The sequence below is a fragment of the Dipteris shenzhenensis genome, chromosome 16 (genome assembly GCF_047967505.1).
Source record: "Dipteris shenzhenensis isolate YYH24624 ecotype China chromosome 16, Dip_SZ_1.0, whole genome shotgun sequence".
Lineage (NCBI taxonomy): Eukaryota > Viridiplantae > Streptophyta > Polypodiopsida > Gleicheniales > Dipteridaceae > Dipteris > Dipteris shenzhenensis.
In genome coordinates, this window is record NC_141611.1 from 46,497,438 (window position 1) to 46,512,682 (window position 15,245).

Sequence of the window (15,245 nt, forward strand, 5' to 3'; positions counted from 1 at the left end):
ACCTCTCCAAGCGACAAAGCTTCTACACATTTTTCCTGCAAGGCTCCATAGCTTGTGAGCTTCAAGGCTCCATTGCCTTCTTCAAGATGGCCAACTAGCTCCACTGCGCATATGACTGTCCACAGCGACACGGGCGACGCTCCACCAGCAGCCATGGGCTGCATGTCCTATAGCAAAGCCTCTCCATACAGGCCACCTCACGGCACCTCCAACAGCCTTCTTTCCTGCTGTTCCTGATCTTGTAGCAACAAGTAGTCTATTATCTTGGAGACTACTACCGGCTCCATCACTACGACTATGACGGACTCCTCAACAGCGCATCAGCCATAGCCTTCTCCATACAACATACGCCTCCAGCTCTAGAAGGCGACCCTCCATCAACGTAACCGACAGCTTCCAAGGCGACCTCGTTGACTGAAGCTATTTGCCATCTCCGCTAGACTACGGACGCCATCCAGCAATGACCAACGAATCTCTAAGCATATTGAACAACGCCATAGCCAAACAAGCCCAAAGCTCTGCCATAGCGATGGCTCCAACCTCTGTAGACTCCAGCTCTCCATTCGACGCCAGTCCCTGAGCGGCTTGTCTCTAGCGACTCCGGGTTTCATCCACCATCAAACAAGAACGGTTCTTCTGCAACAGGGAACAATGGCTCCCTCAAGCTGGTAGCTCTTGACAGCTCTTGTGCCCACGCCAGCTCTTGTGCGACCGTCTCGCCAAACCGGCAATGTTCATTAACGAAATCTTTGAGAGATTCCGTCGGAACCTCGAAGATTCCGACCTCCAATCTTCCTACACGTGGCAGATAGGAAGCACCTAGGGTCTGGCCACAAAATTGACACCTGGCATAGACCTTATCCACCCAGGGTCACCACACACACAGGTGTGGTCAAAGGGCTACCACGTGGCAACCTTATCCATAGTGCCACATCAGCAACATCTCGCTACTACTGCCATGTCATCATTGACATCATCTTGCCATGTAGGCACCATGTCAGCACTGCCAGGTCAGCAGTCCATGTCATCAATGCCACGTCACCATCGGAGCCACGTCATTTTGCCACGTCACCTACCACATCATCAGTGACACATCATCAGTGCCACATCAGCATTGCCACGTCACCCTGCTGACATCATCTGTGCCACCTCAGCACTGCCACCTCAGCAGTCCAGTCAGCACTGACCCCTGCAGGCACAGTCTCTTGCCAGGCACACTGTGCACACACTGCATGTGCACACTCCTGCCACCTCAGCACAGAGCTTCACTGGCACACCTCTTGCTAAGCACAGTGCCACATCATCACTGCATGTGACTCACAGTGACACATCATCATTGAGTACCATTTGCACTCCTTTTGCCCCTCCACCTAGATCAAGTCCTATCTCTTGATCCAGGAAGAATTTGAGGGCGCTCCAAAAAGGAAAGTCGCTAGATTTTTCGTGCTCTACGCGCTTGTTACATCACGCACACATTTTGGTGCAAGTTACACTCACATTTGAGCCTCGCCGACAAAACCACTTCCTTCACGCACATTTGCCTCTACATCGACGCATCTGACCCAGCACTTAAAAAGAACAAAAGAAAAGGAATTATTTGCTGCTCTTTCATCGATCGACGGTTGGTTTAGATCTAGATCAGAGTAGACTAGATCACCATAGAGGGGACGCTTTGAATTCCCCAAGTTGCTAATCTAAGCCATGCCCGAAATTCCTGACTAGTACCTACTCGGAGTCAGTTCATACGCTCACATCCGATTTCACATCATTACATTACCTGAAACCTTACGTTCATCAGTTCAGTGAGCAGACTTCAGAGTTCAGAGGCATTGCAGATTGGTTCAGTGGGCAGATAGCACTTCATTACACACACACATGCCACCATTGTAAAGCCTATTTGGCTATCTCACGGCATCGTGCACATCATTTTTCAGCCTTGTAAAGCCTCTTGGCTATTCCCGGCATCATTGCCACAAGCCTTGTAATACAGATCAGATCTTATATACTGCAGTTCTATCTTCACCGACGGTACAGAGATTTCACTTGGCATCTTCAGTGTATTTGCAATAGTGTATTTGCAGTTGAATCATACAGAGTTTTTTCAGGACACTTTTGAGTACATTGTTTGCACCATGTCGACTAGCAACCTCAATCTGGAGGCATCTGCTAAGTTAGACAACTCCAATTACAGTACATGGAAATACCGAATGGAGACCATTCTTGTGCTTCAGGACAAATGGGAGTATGTCGATGGATCTATACCTAGACCATTGGTCGATCCAGCCACCAGTAGCTCTACTCCATCTGTTGTCACAACACCAGCAACGGAATCTACAATGGGATCTACATCTACACCATCAGTTTCTGCACCAATAGCAGATCCTGCCATTGCCCGAGCTCAAGCAGAATGGGATAAGAAAGACAAGTATGCCTATCACTTGATCAAGCAGAATGTGCAAGATGTCATGCTAGGACATCTTAACACAGTCAAGACATCAAAAGAAGCATGGGATATGTTCGCAGCTCTCTACGAGTCTAAGAACACATCCAGGATTCTCACCCTAAGAAACCAGATCAACCAGAGTTTCCGCAACAGCAGTGAAACCGGTCATGCTTATGTACTCCGCATCAAAGACTACAACAATCAACTTGCAGCAGTAGGAGAGACCATGAATCCCACAGAAATGGTTCAAGTAATCCTGAATGGACTAGGAGAAGGATATGAGAATCTAGTCCAGAGTATTGCCATCCAACGGAAAATTCCAACACTGGAAGAACTTCAGTCAGTTCTACTTGGTGAAGAACTCAGGACTCAGGCCATTCAAGCCCACCGTCGAAGATGACTTTGTAGTTGTGTTCCGTCATTTGACCTACTGACAAAAGGTTCTTGCTGAGCTTCGGAACATAGAGCACATCTTTGACTAATCCTTTTGTACCAGTGAAATTGTTCATAGGGATAACACCTGTCCCTTGAACTGGATTCGGTGTATTGTCTGCTGTGTAGATGACATTCTTTTGACCTTCTAATGGCTTCATTTCTGTGAACCATTCCTGACGATTTGTCATATGAGATGATGCACCGCTGTCGATGTACCAAGGATCCTATTCCACTTGGTCGACTTGATAGCTGAAATCCTCTTTGGGATTGAAATGAGTGTCTAGGTGCATTGTATCAGTCTGATGCAATTCCTCACTTGCAAGAAACATATTTCCATGTTCATTTGCAAAATGACTGTGACTAGAATGTCCACCACGATGATTTCCTCTTCCTCGGGAATTCCCTCGCTGGATTGACCGCCTTGGTCATACTGCTTCTTGCGGCAATCTCTTTCATAGTGTCCAAACTTGTGACAATAGTTGCATTGAATGTTTGACACATTGGTGGATGCATTCCCTCGTCCTTGGAATCTTCCTCGGTTGGAATGATTTCCTCTATGCTGATTTTGGTGTTGCTGAGGATGATGCTGATGCTGATGCTGATTTTGACTTTGTTGATGATGACCACTTTTCTGATATGATTTACCTCTGTTTCTACCTTTGCCTCTGCTTCTGTCTGAAGCTGTGAATGCCTGATCATTAGAATGACCTTTACGAGGATGCTAGCTACAGTACCAGATAAGCATGCCATGTCAGCTCAAATGCAACAGATGCCACTATCTGCAAAATGGCACAAGAGGTATGGTCATGTCAACTTCAAGTACTTGTTAGATCTCAGGAATCAGAATATGGCAATTGGGATTCCGAAGCTACAGTTTCTTGGAAAGGTTTGTGAAGCATGCTGCTTCGGCAAACAAAAGCGAACCAACTTTATCAGAAGTACCTCTCATGCACGAGGTATTCTTGATTTGATTCATACAGATGTATGGGGTTATGCCCAGACCCGCAGCATCAATGGTTCACTTTATTACTTGACCTTCATCGACGACTACAGCAGATATTGTTGGGTCTACTTTCTGAAAGAGAAATCTGAAGTGTTTGCCAGATTTCAAGAATTCAAAGCCATGGTAGAAAACCAAACAGGCAGAAAGATCAAGGTCATGAGATCAGACAGAGGAGGTGAATACATGTCTTCAGCCTTCATGAACTTTTGCAAAAATCACGGCATTCGAAGACAATTCACATGTGCAGATACTCCTCAGCAAAATGCAAGAGCTGAAAGGAAGAACGGGACTTTAGCAGACAGTGCTAGAGCAATGCTTAGTGAAAAGCATCTTCCGAATCAGTATTGGGCAGAAGCAATAGCTATAGCTAACTACTTACTTAATCGGCTTCCTACCGAACCGATACAAGGTATGACTCCTTATGAAGCATTCACTGGACACAAGCCACGCATTGGGCATCTCCGCATATTTGGTTGCATAGCATATGCCCACATACATGATGATCATCGCAGGAAATTGGATGCGAAGTCACGCAAATGCATCATGGTTGGCTACAGTGAAGAAAGCAAAGCATACAAATTGTATGATCCCATCAACCGCAAAGTCATTATCTCCAGAGATGTAATCTTCGATGAGGAATCAGAATGGAAAACCTCACCTACACAGGAGATAGAAGCGTCGACTTCACAGTCACCTACAGAACAGGTTGATGAAGAAGAGCAACAATTGCCAGCAACACCCCAAGCAGCGCCACAGCAGCTCAGACGGTCTACTAGGGAAAGCAGACCACCAGCCAGATTGACATATGCTCAGAAAGGCAAAGCAATTCAAGTGGAAACCACCAACTATGCTCTTATGACTACCATCATGGCTACAGAAGAGCCAGTGTACTTCGAAGACGCAGTAGACAAGCCAGAATGGCAAACTGCTATGAATGAAGAAATGGATGCTTTGTATAAAAATAACACTTGGGAATTATGTGACCTTCCACCAGGAAAGAAGGCCATAGCCAACAAATGGGTATACAAAGTGAAGTACAATCTAGATGGCAGTATTCAGAGATACAAAGCCAGATTAGTTGCAAAAGGATTTGCACAACAATATGGCCAAGATTATGATGAGACTTATGCTCCAGTAGCAAAGATGGATTCCATACGGTTCTTGATATCACTAGCAACACTCAGTAAATGGAATGTGTATCAGCTAGATGTCAAAAATGCATTTCTCAATGGTTATCTAGACGAGGAAGTCTACATGCAACAACCAGCCGGTTATGTTGAACCAGGAAAGGAGAACAAGGTTTGCCATCTCAAGAAAAGTTTCTATGGCTTAAAGCAAGCACCCAGAAGTTGGTACAGCAGAATTGACAAGTATTTTGCTGATCTGGGATACATGAAGTCTAATGCAGATCATACTCTCTACTACAAAGTTGAAGGGGAAGATATTACTATTGCACTTTTGTACGTAGATGATCTGATTGTGACAGGAAGCAAGGATAGCTTCATCAGAAAACTAAAACAAGACTTATCTGCAGAGTTCGACATGAAAGATCTTGGACTTATGCACTATTGTCTTGGAATTGAGTTCTGGAGAGATTCAGATAGCACATTCATGAGTCAGCTCAAATTTGTTGACAGTCTCCTAAAGAAGTTTCATATGGCAGATTGCAAGATTGCAGCCACTCCCATGGAACAGAGTTTGACACTTACTAAAGATTCAGAAAAGCCTACAATCAATGACAGATACTACAGGCAACTCATTGGATCTCTTATATATCTGACAATCACACGGCCAGATATTTGTTATGCAGTAAGCTCACTAGCACAGTTTATGGCAAATCCAAAACAGTCTCACTGGAATGCAGCCAAAAGAGTCTTGAGATACATCAGAGGTACAAGACAATTTGGGATAGAATACAGAGGAAGTCATCCACGGTTGCATGGATCATGAGACCAGGAGATTGACACAGGGATATGTATTTTTCCTTGGTCAAGGTGCTATATCATGGTTGTCAAACAAACAGCCAACTGTTTCTTTATCTTCGACTGAAGCAGAATATAGGGCACTCACTACAGGTGCATGTGAAGCTATATGGCTCAAAAGACTATTGTCAGAAACAGATTACTTTGATGAGTCAAAGCCAACAACAATATACTGTGATAATCAATCGGCTCAAGCATTGGCCAAAAATCCAGTATATCACTCCAGAACAAAGCACATTGATGTCAGAGAGCACTTCATCAGAGAAAGAGTGTTACTTGGTGACATCACACTGCAGCATTGTGATAGCAAAGAAAATGTTGCAGACATCTTTACCAAACCACTCAGTAAAGAGCTATTCGAGAAACACCGACTAGCTCTTGGTTTGATGCAGAGGAAGGACATTCCCATTAAAGGGGTGTGATGGAATGTAATGCTCAGTCCTTCTTCGATTCCCCAGAATCATCATCTTGAGGGAAGGTGTTGAGAGTTCACGCTCAACATCATGTGATCATGTGTGCATAGCACCATCACGTGATCATATGTGCATAGCACTAACCTTATAGAGTGCTATAAAGGAAAGGGTTAGATCCCCTAACCCTAACCCTAAAAGGGTTTGTATATATTCTATTTTTTCAACTAATTCTAGTATACAGTTAGTCATTTGTGGTGTGCTCTCTAGCTGTGCCCTCTCTCCTCATCTCCACTCTTCTCCTCTCCCCTCTTCATATTTTGCATCCCCATGTAATTGGATGATTGTGAACGTGGTAGTCTACCTCTTGAAATAGGCATGGAATGGCAAATTGCCTTTTCCCACGTTCCTCTCTCTCTCTAGTAAGCATCTATCTACACCATGATCATCTGCAACATCATGCTCTATTGATAGATGTCGGTATTTTTTACACATTGGTGTAGTAGCTAGCATTACTTACACAAGTACTTATAAATAATTTTACTACTACTTTCTAAGCTATGAGAAATTGTTTTACTACTACTTTCTAAGCTAGGAGAAATTGTTAACCTAATATCCTCAATCCTCAATATTGTTTTTTTCTATGTATTTATGTACTATGGTGTTTGAGTTCTAATAAAAGCTACAAATTAAAACATTGTATGGATAAAAAAGTAAAAATGTTTTTCACTTGTTGCATGCTGATGGGCACATGCATAGCTATGAACATAGCTAGTAGATGGATGGCTTTGAGCTATGAACAATCTCATAGAAGACTCTACATTGATGTATAGATGGTAGATACTTTTACAAGGACTTCTGGGAGATGATGAAAAGCAGTGTGGGTGCATCAGACACTCCAAAGCAATTGGTGTGGGATGACATGCTTTTCATTGCCATCCTCTGTCCTGTGTTTATCTTGCCATGAGTGATTTTCAATTTGTTGTGCAAGTTGTGTGTGCATCCATGTCATGGTCTATGGGCTTCATCGATGTGTGGTTATATGTGTTAGTCAAGCAATAATGGCACTGCCGAAAGGTTGTGAAAGGGTGTGCTTTAAATTTAAGGTTGGGGATTAATAACTTTGGTCTAAGGTTGAAAGGAGAGTGGTAGAGTGGCAAAAAAGGAAAGAATGACGTGGCTTGTATTAAGAAAAGCATGCATGCATGCTACATAAGGAAGAAAAGGATGCTTCTAGTCGACGAGCTGGCATGCTACGTGAAGGTGACTACTGGAAGGATCAATGGAGAGGGGGGAGCTTTTGATATAGAAGGGGATCGTTCTTGTGGTTAAGGGTGGACAAACGGAGAGCTTAGGACAGTGGGGTGCAACAGTGAGCTGGGGAAGAAAATTGTGGGCTAGAGCGCAGGGAGGATGTGAGCTCGTAGTGGAAAGATGGGCAAGGGGGGAGGAGCATGCGAGCTCAGAAGGAGCTAGGGGGGACTTCACATGGAGTTGTGGGTGGCATCGCTACTACAGCCAAAAGGTCCTTCAAAGGGGTACACAAAGCTGAAGCACAGGAGGAGACGAGAGCCTCGTGAGCTCTAGGGAGGAGAGCTCATAGGCAGGGGGGTGATGAAGGCAGTCTTAGTAGAGTATGTGGGGGGATCCACTGGGAGGGGATCTGGATTGCAATTGGAAGCACCTTGGTAGAGGGAGAGCATATACCATGAGAAAAAGAGAAGTTGTGTGATGGCACTACTTTCTAGTGGCCTATTTCTTTACTGGGAGATCCTGGATTAGGGAGGTGTGCAAGCATGCAAAGGAAGGTCGTGAGACTCTCTACTATGAGTTTTTTGAATGAGAGTTGGCTATTACCTTGGAAACTCCTAGTCGGTAGAGGCATCACTACTACATGAGTTGGAGAGACCTTGGTTGTTGCGAGGAGCTTTGGGAGTTGGGGCATCATCACTATGTAAGCCAGGGAGATCCTTGGATGATGCGGGTGGTGCAACAAGAGTGTAGGCTGGTCATCACACAGACTGATGGATGGTGAAGGCTTCTGAAGGGCGAGGTGGTGGCTGTGAGCCCCCTTAAAAGAGTCGGGAGCTTCGTGACCTTTATGATCAAGAAGAAAAGGAGGTCAGCTAGCTATAGCAAGGTGAGGGGGTATTTTCATTGTAAATGAACTAGAGGTGGTTCTACAAAGAGTTAGTAAGCTTCTGAGTTGTAGCAAGCATTTTGTGTCTTGTATATACAGTCATGGTTCTATTGTAGATGACCACAAGAATAATAGAAAGGGATACAAAACGTGACCAACGTGGACTAAGAAGAGAGAAGAAGTCCCATGCTCAATTTCAGGAGTAGATGACTCGTCCATATCATTGCCTTTTGATGAGCTCGTGTGTATGCTTGATGTTGTGGAAAGCCGTTCATGAATCTTGCTATGGTTCAAAGGAAGTTCGACTTTGGGTAATGAGAGTCGATAGCTCACTTCATGCTATTCAGTGCCGAGGGATCATGTGAGATTTTAGCAGCTAATGGTGTTCTACTATGGGCTTCTCTCACAAGATATCAGTGGTTGGTCGTGCTGAGAAGGCAGATGATGTCTTGCCTTTACAATGAGTTTATTGTAATTCTCTAAGGCAGTGGGATGCTGATACAAGGTATCTAAGTCCTTATGGGCAGTGGTGTGTGAGTGGAAGAGAAACTACAATTATGGATGATCATGTGAAGGAGGGGGGCTGCATCATTACTAGTGCTTGTTGATGATCTTTGGGAAAGATATAATAAGATTTCTAACCGTGGTCACTTTGTGGGTTATTGTCCGGTGAGTTGTGGGATTGGATATGTTATGAATTTGAATGCTTCAATGTGAGTTATTGAGGGAAGTCCAGTACTAAAGACCACTTGTCATGAGTTGTGTAGTCTTTGGGCTCTTTCTGAGGTTGTTAGGCTTCCAGATGAAACGTGGCCAGTGTATGAATTGAATGTAAAGAGACAAAGATGTCGAATGAATTCCTTTTACCTTCTAATAGTGTTGTTCACTTATTTAAATGTGGATGAGGGTGGCTATGAAGGTGGATTAGGCTCTACTGCTTTTGTCCAACGTATGTAATATATTCATATCTAATTTGTTTCACCTATTAATCTATAAAACATAAGGAAAGTGAACCTATGTAGACCACTATGTTTCCACATATATGCAACATAATTTTGCAAGTTGCTATGAGCTGGCAATTGCAAGCTCCACAACTGGCTAGACTTTGAGCGAGATGCAAAAGGTCGACATAAACGAGCCTGCAATCAGCTTAAAGTCAAATATTTCCTCATCACTCTTAAATACGAGTTTGTAGAGTTTCAGTAATATAAAGTATGAATTTTAACGACATACGAGATGTTCAAGGTCAGCCTAAGTGAACCTCCATTCAACAAGTGGTATAATATTATTCATCAACGAATGAGTTCATGTCATAGGTCAGCTTAAGCGAACCTCCAACCAACCCATTAACTTTTTCTTTAGGTATAGTTATAAGCTATAGTTACATGCTTAGAAATAAATACATATGCTTAAAGTAAGAAAATCATACACACAAACATGAACTATTCCAAAAGTAAACCATTTCATGCACTAATGTCTACTCTATCATTTTCCTAAATTTTGCTAGTATCTATCCACTATATTTCATGCATATAGAATGAAATGTTTAGTTATGAAACTAAACTAAAATTTCATGACATGCAACTACCTAGTCCTAAGTGAAAAGTCATTCCAAGGAGTTTACAATCTAGACAAGTAACAACTTATATACTTTATGCATAAAATCAAAATCATCTATTTTTTTAAAGCTAAGTACAATGTCACATGCAACTAGCTTACTCTTCACCTAATAGTATGTATAATGTAAATGCTAATTTTCCAATTAGTATCTAAGTGCGAGTAGAGTATGATTGGCAAAAGCGAGCCCACCACCAGCACTAGATACTTTTTTTAAACTTAGAAGGACTAACAAAACTTACAAATTTCTTTGCAGCTTTGTTTATCCTCTTTCTTATTCTTATTGTCTTTCCCAAGTCTCCACAGTATTATAGGAATCTCAGATTTTGTGAATAGTACAAGTGCGGCACAGGTATATATAACATTAATAATACCGGCCGATGTTGCTAAACACCGAACGGTGTTGCTAATTATACCAGTTGTTGTAGAGAAACACCAGTTGGTGTGGAGAAAAACCTCGGGGGGGTCACTCATCATATGTAACCCTATCACGTGAGTTCAACAGAAGGATTTTTTTTATTTCTAAAATTTACAGAAATAAATATACATAAGGGACTATTTAAAATAGTTTTGGAAAAAATTTACAGATTTGTATAGAAAAGGGGTACATTTTATTAATGAAATTTTTTACAGATAAGGGACTTTAAATATAGGCCTTGAACGCACGTGATATAGAGGGTTTATACATAGTGACCCCCCCGAGAGAAAAACTGATCGGTGTAGAGAAAAACCGGTCAGTGTACCCTAAACCAATCGATACTATGATATCCCATTAAGTGTCATGTCATGATACCGACCAATGTATAGGTATACCAGCCGAGAATCGACAGGAGCCAACCCTAGATAATAATCACTATTAGGGCATTTTAAAATGGCCTAGAGAAAATGTAAAAACATTTTAAACTTTTAAATACACCATTTTAAAATTGATGTTTTAATAGCGCTACAAATCCCTGACACTATCTGTTCACATTGTTGCGGTAGTACTAATGTGTTCTTCTTACTTTGCCAAAACTGTGTGGAGTGAATAGTTACAAAGCTGCTTGCATGGCATTCGATTGTTGCATTAGGGCCTCTTTCTACCACATCCTTAAACCACGACATCCAAAACATACACAAAGAAGCGTCGAAATTCAAGCTTAATAATATCTTGGATTATGCCACAATAATCATCCATGGCTCCATTGGCTCCCTCAAAGCTAGCAATGATGCCATAATCTTGTGTGTTTCTCTTATCATCAATCCGTTGTGTCTAAAAATGATTGCCCTCACACCATATAGCATTGAACATAGTATACTACACCAAGACAAAATCAATTGAATAAGCAATCTAAATTGTTGAAAGCTCCTAACTTATGCATAACATTCTATATACTGACCTTGCTCATGCATCCTCTAGCATACTCCCATTCTTCCATTATGATATGCATCCCCTCATCTCTCTCTACTCTCTCCATTTCATCAAGTAGCCAATCCACATGAATATCCTTTGGAAGTGCTCTTAGATGCTGAGGGTATGGCACATGAGATCCATGGTGTGTACAAAAGAGGGCCCTTTCTCCTTGTCTTCTTGCCTTTGCACTTGTATCTTGTCACCCATCTTTTCATCACATCACTATTAAGCATGCAATAGAGGTTGATATTATTAAGCAACTCCATGTCCATTACTTTTCTCCATCCTTTCCTTTGAGGCACAATAGAGGTCATCCTGAGGTCTTCATCATCTCTCCATAGTCATGGGAGAGAGCTATCCACATCAACAAGAAACATAGAAATATATACAAGTGACTCGTGTACCAACCAACCCTCGGCCATGCTACATTTGGGCTTGCATTTTGCCTCATGAAACCCTTCAAAGGTCTTCATGAAGTGCTCGAGGAAGAACAACCATGGTGCATGTACAGTGCCATATATAGCAATCTCATCCACCAAATGCACTATGAGATGTAGTTGGCTTGTGAGAATAGAACGTGAAAAGGTCTCCTCCACTAAACAAACCACCTCCAGTGACATAACTCAAGCATCCTCAAGCATGGTGGGATCTATTTCCTTTGAGCTCACATACTAGAAAGAAAAAAAGTATATTAGTAATATGAAAACCTTGCATGGTGCATTGATATGCTTCACATTTTGTCTCCTGTAAAGTAGGTACCTCACAAGCTCCCCATCTTGTAAATGCAATCCTTGATGTCCTTTGATGCAGTCCTTTGATGCACTACAAGAAATGCTAGTACGTAGTATGTGTAAGAAAATAATACAACGTATGTGCTCAACAGATAATAGGATCTCGTATGCAAGAGAGAAAAGTAGATAGTATGGAGAATCAAAAATTTGATTACTGTAAAACTGATACAGTAGATGGCACTACCTCCCAGCTATGCACTCCTATGTGAGAAGCTTCAATGGCATGCTGGAAATAGTAGAGGATGGAGGCTGGATGCTAAGGAATCAGGGTTGCTATAGCCAGTGATGAATATGGGCTTCACAGCTTGCTCTTATATAGCCACCAGTCATAGTCAATTAGACCCAATTGAGAGATTAACCTAGTCTGCCCAAAATAGCCGATTGGATGTCAGTCCCACCGACCAGATGTTAGAACTGTGGCACCAAATAGAGCAACTAATCTATGGTCTCCGTTCAGCATCCGAGATCATCTAGGGCTCCAAACGAGGCCCCGCAACCTGAGAGTGGGCTACCCCAAGAAATGCTCCATCTACCCTCAGTGTGGTCAATCATGGGGTGCCTTCCCGCACTTACATGTAGCCTAGTTGGCAGCGTGCCAACTCTATTTGAAGTCGTCCAGCCATCAGGCCACACATGGCCCCCATCTGGTGTCCAAAATAGGACCTACCGGATAATCGAGCTACTCAAATGCCTTCTCCTCATATGGGGGGCTTACAAGTAGAGTGAGCTGGTTCCCACGTAGTTACATGAGAGTGGAGCATTAATATCTAATAGTATGAACTAAACACACGAGCGATGGTTGATTATTTACTTCTACACTCACAAATTTGGAAGGAAAAAGAGATTATGCTAAGTCATACTTACTTGGAGCATCTTGTGCCAATCATGATATTTTAAGCCATATAATTGCTCTACATCTCTTTTCTTGCTCTTTGTGAAAGCCCCCTTCAAACACCTCATGCATCCAGTTGGAGTACAAATTGTATTAATAGCTCGCTTCACTGCCACCATCTCTAGCTTTGATAACCTCCATGGTGCACGCGGTAGAAAAACATGCTCATTTGGCCTTTCTTGTGGCTAAGCTTCACACATCCTTCCTGTGGTGCATAGATCCTGCCTTATGCCTGCAAAATCTCATGTCCCATTCAAATGTTCCCAAATGATAGACGCCACATTCTTGAAGATATGCATGGGATCAAGCAGGTGATTGATCTTGAAGTGGGACCAAAATGGTAGTCGATAAAAGATGGAGTATCTAAACAAAAGATGGTGTTAGCGTGCAATATTTATTTCCATTCAATATAGCACACAATAGTTACAAACCCTTACTAGCTCATGCCAAGTGGTGGAGTCATGGAACCATCCCAAATTCTCATCCAATCTCTATAGCGAGTGACTATGGGGGGACTTCATTCCAAGGGGCAACATATCTAGGATGATTAGGTGGGAAAAATCGATGGTGATTCTCATAGATGACCTTATTCAATGCATCTACTCATGAAGCAACTAGCGAAGGATCAAAACAAGACATGCATGGTAACCCAAAGTAGTGAGACCTAAACAATAGACGCAATTGCATAAGTAAGGTGGGTTTAGGGTCCATGCATTCGTAACAGTCCCTCTTGAAGATCCCACCTCATATCACTGACGCTTTGCCTCCTTATGACGAGCATAAGGCAACATATGCCTATGTGGCATTGCATCTTATATCTAATTAAAAAAGGATCATATACCAAACACATGAACACCCATAGGTATCTCAATCAACCTCAATGCTTTAACATTTACCTGGGATATGGTCGCATCCCATTCTCCATACTTTGAGATGTGATTGAGTGTAATTCTATGTGCAAGATACATGTTTCCTTAACATCGATCACACATACATTTAATTTTTGCTTCGACCACATTTCGCAATGGTGGATACGGAGGGATTCATCCTCATTGGAGCTACTTGTTAAAGATGAAAACATCCTACTAATAAACAACCCAAAAAATTTGTTCTTCCTTGAGTATTTAATGAGAAAACTCTTCTGTGCATGTAAAAGCACGTCTGTATTGTGGAATGCATTTATAGGTGCATTTAACACATAGTGTAAATGCATTGATAGATGCATTTTTAGATGCATAGACTTTAAACTGGTTTTTGAACCTACTTTTAGTGCACTTGCTTTCCTTTTGATACTTTTAGTGCCACTTGCTTTCCTTTTAACATACGCAACTCCAGGCATCCACACTCATCTCCAAGCACCCACACTCATCTCTAGGCATACACACTCATCCCCAAGCATACAAGAGAAGAGGGTGAACAAGGAAGAGAAGGACAGGCAGCTTTGAAGAAAGACAAGAAACATCCATACCTCTATCCAAGGTAAGTCTCTTGGTGGTTGGTCTTCTTTGGAAGTTGTTCTCTTTGGATTCGTCCTTTGTCATATGTAGGGAAAGGATGTATTTAGTACTAGTGTTGTTCTTTTTGGGATCAGACGCATGTCCTTTTCACCTTTTTCTAGAAAATCATATGTCAAAGCGCATCTATAGATGTGTCTAATCTCGGGGGGGTCACTCATCATATGTAACCCTATCACGTGAGTTCAACAAAAGGATATTTTTTATTCCTAAAATTTACAGAAATAAATATACATAAGGGACTATTTAAAATAGTTTTGGAAAAAATTTACAGATTTGTATAGAAAAGGGGTACATTTTATTTATGAAAAAATTTACAGATAAGGGATTTTGAATATAGGCCTTGAACGCACGTGATATAGAGGGTTTATACATAGTGAACCCCCCGAGTGTCTAATAGTGCATCTAATTTTTAGGAATTGAACAAGAAACCGCACCTATAGACACATTGTTTGCTGCATCTATAGATGCACTCCGATAGACAGTTCGAAGCATGCATTAAAGCCCTGCCCCTTCCCTTTCCCCTTCCCCTTCTCTTTTTCCCTTCCCCTTCCCCTTCCCCTTCCCCTTCCTTCTCTTTCCTTTCTCCTTTCCCTTGCATGCATGTTTAAGTCGAATTTTCAAT

General features: G+C 42.1%; 1 pseudogene; it reads right to left on the reverse strand.

The window, feature by feature from the left end:
* Positions 1-607: 607 nt before the first annotated feature.
* LOC147893047 (uncharacterized) lies at positions 608-13,405 on the reverse strand (annotated as a pseudogene).
* Positions 13,406-15,245: the final 1,840 nt, after the last annotated feature.